This window comes from Pongo abelii, chromosome 22, assembly GCF_028885655.2.
Source record: "Pongo abelii isolate AG06213 chromosome 22, NHGRI_mPonAbe1-v2.0_pri, whole genome shotgun sequence".
NCBI lineage: Eukaryota > Metazoa > Chordata > Mammalia > Primates > Hominidae > Pongo > Pongo abelii.
The window spans coordinates 44766524-44773175 of NC_072007.2; positions in this window are offsets into that span (position 1 = coordinate 44766524).

Sequence of the window (6652 nt, forward strand, 5' to 3'; positions counted from 1 at the left end):
GCCCCGGCCCACCCGGGTCCTCCGCACTCTGCACCCCAGACCAACACCGCCGCGCGTGGGGAAGCGTTTTGGATCCTGTCGGAGAGGCTCAAGGCCGGCAGAAGGTCTGAATTAGGATCGAGAAAGCCGACCAACGGACAGATCTACCTACCTTCCTGCAGGAGTTTGAGATTGCCAGGGGGGAAGCCACTGCAGCCAGGAGAAAGGCCGTCTGGGAGACGCCCCACCCTCGGACGTGCGGGCCTTCAAATATCTCTGAACATAATCACTCCAAAGACGGCTCAACCTCCGCCCCCCACGACTCTTTCTAGCCTCGTCCCGCACCCCAGCTGTGGCCACACACCTATTTGGCAAACATTTATGAAGCACCTACTTACTGGGTGTGCAGCCCTGAGCTGGGTGTGCAGCTGTGGACCAGACAGGAGGGGGCCCAGAGTGGCAGACAGTCGCTGGAGGTACCTGAGCCTTGGCGCGCACACCCTAACGTCCTTGGGGCCTTTCAGCCTGTGCCGTCCTCCAGAGAGCAAACCGTGCAATGATGCAGGTGACTTCCCAGCAAATTTCGTAGCTGTTGCTCACCAGCTTGGCAGGCAAGAGGAGAAGGGGCAGTCCCCAAAAGACAATCCCATGAACCTTCTGGGGAATGACGTCCAGGCTCCAGGCTCCTGCTCTGCAGGCGGGTCGCAGAGGCAGGTTCCTGACCTAGGGCTAGAAGACATTCTCTAGGGTCACTGCCTCCATGGTCTTCTTTGGCAGGTCACTTCTTCCTGGGCTTCGACCTCAGTGTTTTCATGGGGATGAGGGTGATTGGAGGCTCTCCGAGGGGTGCACCGATGTGTCCTGTGCACCAGGCAGAACCAGCATTGCCCTGCAGTGTGGGTGCAAAATGAACCCACATGGCCACGTTGGAAAGTCCTGAAATGTTCATAGCCTATGACATGAAATTGCACTGTGTGAAATCTATTCATTCTTTTTTTCTTTTTCTTTTTTTTTGAGACGGAGTCTCGCCCTGTCACCCCGGCTGGAGTGCAATGGCATGATCTCGGCTCACTGCAACCTCCACCTCCCGGGTTCAAGCGATTCTCCTGCCTCAGCCTTCCGAGTTGCTGGGATTACAGGCACCGGCCACCATGCCCCACTAATTTTTTGTTATTTTTAGTAGTGACAGAGTTTCGCCATGTTGGCCAGGCTGGTCTCGAACTCCTGACTTCAAGTGATCTACCCGCCTCAGCCTCCCAAAGTGCTGGGATTACAGGTGTGAGCCACCGCACCCAGACTGAAATCTATTTATTCTATGGAAAGGATCAGAGCTGTAGAAAAATCCTTATGCATGTAAAAGTTCTTTGTATTTTTACTTGCAATAACTAGAATCTAAACATCTAAAAACAGAAAATATAGGTAATTAAATTGTAGTACATATGATATTATTCTACATAGTAGAATATTATGTGGAGTCCTTAAAATGTTTACAAATAATTTATAACAACATGGGGCCGGGCACAGTGGCTTACACCTGTAATCCCAGCACTTTGGGAGGCCAAGGTGGGTGGGTCACCTGAGGTTAGGAGTTCAAGGCCAGCCTGGCCAACATGGTGAAACCTGTCTCTACTAAAAACACAAAAATTAAGCTGGGCATGGTGGTGGGCACCTGTAATCCCAGCTACTCGGGAGGCTGAGGCAAAAGAATCACTTGAACCCAGGAGGCGGAGGTTGCAGTGAGCCATTGCACTCCAGCCTGGGCAACAAGAGTGAAACTCTGACTCAAAACAAACAAACAAACAAAAAACCAACAGGGGAGATCTTTATATTATCATGTTAAGTGAAAAATACAAAACCAGGAAACAAAACAAAAACCCCCACAAAACCCAAGGCCTTAAATTGTAAATATGAGATGCCAGGAATTATTTCAAAAGTCTATACGGAAGCACACCACCATGTTAACATTGTCTATTAGTGGTAGGCCTATTGGAGATTTATTATCTTATTTATGCTACTTCATGTTTTCCTTCCTTTTTTGTTTTGCAACAACTCTGTATTAGTCTGTTCTCACACTGTTATAAAGAACTGCCTGAAATTGGGTAATTTATAAAGGAAAAAGGTTTAATTGATTCACAGTTCAGCATTGCTGAGGAGGCCTCAGGAACTTACAATTATGGCCGAAGGGGAAGCAAACATGTCCTTCTTTACATGGCAGCAGGAGAGAGAAGTGCAGAGCAAAGTGGAAGGAAAAGCCCCATATAAAACCATCAGATCTCGTGAGATCTCACTTATTATCATGAGAACAGCATGGAAGAACTGCCTCCATGATCCAATCACTTCCCACAAAGTCCCTCCTGCAACATGTGGGGATTACAATTTGGATTACAATTGAAGATGAGATTTGGGTGAGGACACAGCCAAACCATATCAAACTCTATGTACTTTAATATTTAAGGAAAATTACATAAACTTTATCTGAAAATTCCCTGGATTCTTCTCCTCAAGTCATGCTGTACATATGCAGTATCCTTCTGCCTACCTCTCCAAATGGATAATGGATTGAAGCAAAATGTCCCACCAAGCATTGATGTGTAACCCTTTTAGTAACAATTCATAGACCAGGTAAATGTGTGGAGCAGCCCAGATCAGCTGGAGGGAGCATTATTCCCGTCAGAGTGTGGAACAATGCCTGCCCACCTGTCAGCTGGTTATGGCAAAGACAGTATAAATGGAAGCACTGTCAGAAACTAAAGGCCTATGTAAGTGATGCTGTTCTTATGTCTCCTCTTCCTTTCCATCCCACATATGATGAATTATTTTATTATGATGATGCTGTGGTTGTTATTTTCTATTTGAAATGATAAGACATGATTACAGATGAGAAAGAGTGTATTTTGTTGTCCTTGATGAACTTGAAATGGTTTCCTCTTTTTTTTCCTTTTTTCTTCTTCTTCCTTCTCCCTTCACTCTTTCATTCTCACCTCTTTCCATTTTATAGGTATGATTGATCTTGAAATAATGATGATAACAGAATCACAGCCCATATAGTCCTTGGGTCACTTCTGTCTCTATTTCTCTTTCTTCCTTCCTCTTTTTTTCTTGGTCCTTTTGCTAGATCGGTGGTGAACATGGCTCCCTGCCCCTCTCAGTGGGTTTATCTTCATTTTCCATGAGCTCCCACCTCAGTACATGTGACATCAAAGCCAAAGCTCCAGCCACTTCTCATCCTTTCTTAGGAAAACCTCAAGTCTTAACTTGAAAGTTGAATGTCCTGCTTTTGTTCCTAACTCTGCTCACAGGATAGTGGAGGAAGAAAGGCTCAGCCTGTCACCAGAAAGGACAGGTCCGCAGTGTAACCCATCTACTGTTACCAGAAAGGACAGATCTGCAGTGTAACCCATCTAGGATGCAGGGTCATGTGGACGGTTCTTTACTCTTCCCTCTGGCTACCCTTCAGTTGGTGTCCAGATGCCCCTGTGTTAGCCTGAGGGCATTCCTTGCCCTTTGGCCCCTCTTTTGTTGCCTTTTTTTTTTCTTAGACAAGGTCTAACTCTGCTGCCCAGGCTGGAGTGCAGTGGTGTGAACATTGCTCATTGCAGCCTCGAACTCCTGGCTCAAGACATTCTCCTAGCTCAGCCTCATGAGTAGCTGGAACTACAGTTGTGCATCACCATGCCTTGGCTAATTTAAAAAGTCTTTTTGTAGGGATGGAAGTCTCAGGCTGGTCTTGAACTTCTGGCCTCCAGTGATCCTCCTGCCTTGGCCTCCCAAAGTGTTGGGATTACAGGCATGAGCCATTGTGCCTTGCCCTTTGTTGCTTTTTCACTCCTTTACCCTGTGGTTTCTTCTATCCTCAGGGACAACTCTCATTGCCCTGGGGCTTCTGGATCTTCAGCAAGACACACCCCTAAAGGCAAACAATCTTTCTTTAGCAGCAGCAGAGCACAAACTGAGTGTTGTTGTATGCTAAAAGCATAATATTTCCCCGCCATGAGAAAGTCTAAGGGGAGCAAGGGCCCTGAAGTCCCCATCCAGCCCCCCCAGTGACAGGTGATGGGGAACAGAATGATGAAAGAGACACCACCCAGCCACCTGGTGTGTCAACCCCCCCACCCAGTGCTGTCCACATGTTGATCCCCATCCCACATGGGTGGCTTAACACTTTCATGTCTTCTGAGAGCCATTTGTTGCTCCCCAGTCTCTTCTGTCCTCCTTCTTTGACCAACATTTCCCTGTCTGATTTGCTTGGTCACAGGTGGCCTGTGTCAGTTTCCTCCCAGGACTCTCTTTGCCTGGGAATAAGTGCTATACGTGAGAAGCGTCCCTCCCAAGCGCTGTGTGTGGCCTCCTGGCATTCTCCTAAGACTTCCTAGAGGATTGCTCTGGTTCCAAAAAGAAACCAGCCACAACCTGTTTGGAGCCCTGCAGGATGTTCCAGCTCACCGACTTCATTCCCCACTACTTGCCCCTCTAGCAGAGCTTCTAGACCAGCAGCTGAGGTGCCTCCATTCGCTGTACATGACTCACCTTTCCCCCTTCTAGACACTTCTTCATGAGTCTAGCCTCTGTTTCCAGCTTTACACAGCACAGGCTGATGCCTGCCACCGAATGGGACCCAGGACTTTTTCAAACCTCAGCTCCCCAGCAAAGGTATGAGAATGGGCACGCTGATCAGCTCTGAGCCTCTAGGCATAGGGTCTATTGGTTTAATTTTGAATTCACTTTTAAGATTTAAAAATTGAGAGCTCTCATCTTCAACAAAATTCAGGGAATCTAGAAACATCATGCCCACTTTTGGCAGAGTAGCCAACTGGCAGAAACTGATGCTGATGCTGTCAGTTTCCTACACAAAATGCAAACCAGAGTTTACCACAGGCCCCGCTACTCCACATTCTCCTCCACAAGGACACTCAGCAGCCTCCTGTGCTGAACGGCCTCCCTGGTTCTGTAGGTGTAGGGTTTGTTACTCTGTTCCAGGACCTACTTTCCGCAAAGCCCCTTACCCAGCTGTTTTTTCCCTTGGCATACCTGAGAACTCCTTTCCTCACTGAACTGCTTTGACCTTGCTAATTAGTTGTGTCGCAAGTGCTTTTTGGCTGTGTCAGATATGTATGTTCTGTTTATCATTTTAGAACAATGGTTATTAATTTTTTTCAGATTCTTCTTGGGAATTTGAGAAAAACTATGGCTCTCCTCCACCATCCTGCCCCCACCCACCCCAATGCACACATGTGCAACATTTGTTCTACAGTTTAAGAGCTCTCTAGACCCCTGATATGCTAGGCAATTTGTGGCTGCCACATTAGGAACCCCTGATTTAGGGGAAGGACTGTTTTCTCCATCAGACAAACTCAACTGCTTAGCATCAATTTTATGGGTCTCTACTGTGTACTGTGCCCAAAAAATGCCACTGAATGCTGCCTGACTGGTGGATAGCAAGACTGTCCATTAATGTGGTCATTTAGGCTGCCTCTGCCCAGGTCTTGGGGTCATTGGCACTAATTCACAGCACCCTCAAGTCACCCAGGGAAGATGAGACACAGTTGGCTGTAGACCCACAGGTTTGGGCATTACAGCTGCCCTTACAGTTGACAAATAACCACAACCCTCACATTGTTATGAAAAGAGCACAAATCCAATTAAGAAAGCTTTTCCAAAAGAAATAACAGTGTTCCTACCCTCTCTGTCACTCTCCACCCCCTTTTTGTCCCAGAATAATGTTGTGCTGATAGGAACATGGATAAATTAATTACAGTCTGGAATGTTATTCATGGGTAGGAAAGAACACTAAATCTACTCGCACAATGTTTGACATTTAAAGATAAACATTGCCTTTATGTTTTTTTTTAAACCTCAATCAGCCTAGTTTACGAAGACATAGGTATAATCCTTTTAAATGCTGTGGATTTTCTAATCGCAAAGGTAACACTCTGCTGGGTGTTTTACCCACAGCCAGAGAACCAGGAGGGGCAGGAATGAGATGAGCATCTCTTCAGTTCCTTGCATATTTGACATTATTTTGGTGTACCTCCAATTCCTGATAACATAGAAGAACTCTTGTGGTTGAAGTCCCTGAAATGGAAGGATATTGGTAACCCTGAATTTAAAACAAGCACAGGCAGCCTTTGTGCGAATGTGTGTGAAGGTCACTTTCTAGAAACAGGACTGTCCATAGCCATTGCCATAGTTTCTGTGTCATTTCAACCAGAACCTCAGGCCTGGAAGTCTGGATGGATGTGGGTTGGCATGGTCCTCTATGGGCATTAAATGAATAAATGGATATAACAGAGGGGGAGTCCGGCATGACTCAAAGAAGGATGAGAGGAAACATATTCAAACAAAATCTTTAGAAAAGCAAATTTCAAAAAAAAAATGCTTAAGCATAAAATATTTTGATGACAACCATGATTTTCAAATTGAATCCTTATTCTAAGTAATGGTCTAATCTGAACTTAGACCCCTTTCCTTAATTTTTTTCTCAATAAGCCTTTGATGTCTAGTCAGTTCAATTCAGTATTTACTAAGTCCCTATATGGATAGGGTATATGGCATTAATCAAATGTATGTCCAAAATTGCCCCCCATGCAGGGCAGAGCTAAAATGCCTAACACCCCTCCTCTCACCAACACATCCCCCACCCACATCTCCAAAGACTTCCCGGCAGAAGTGATCT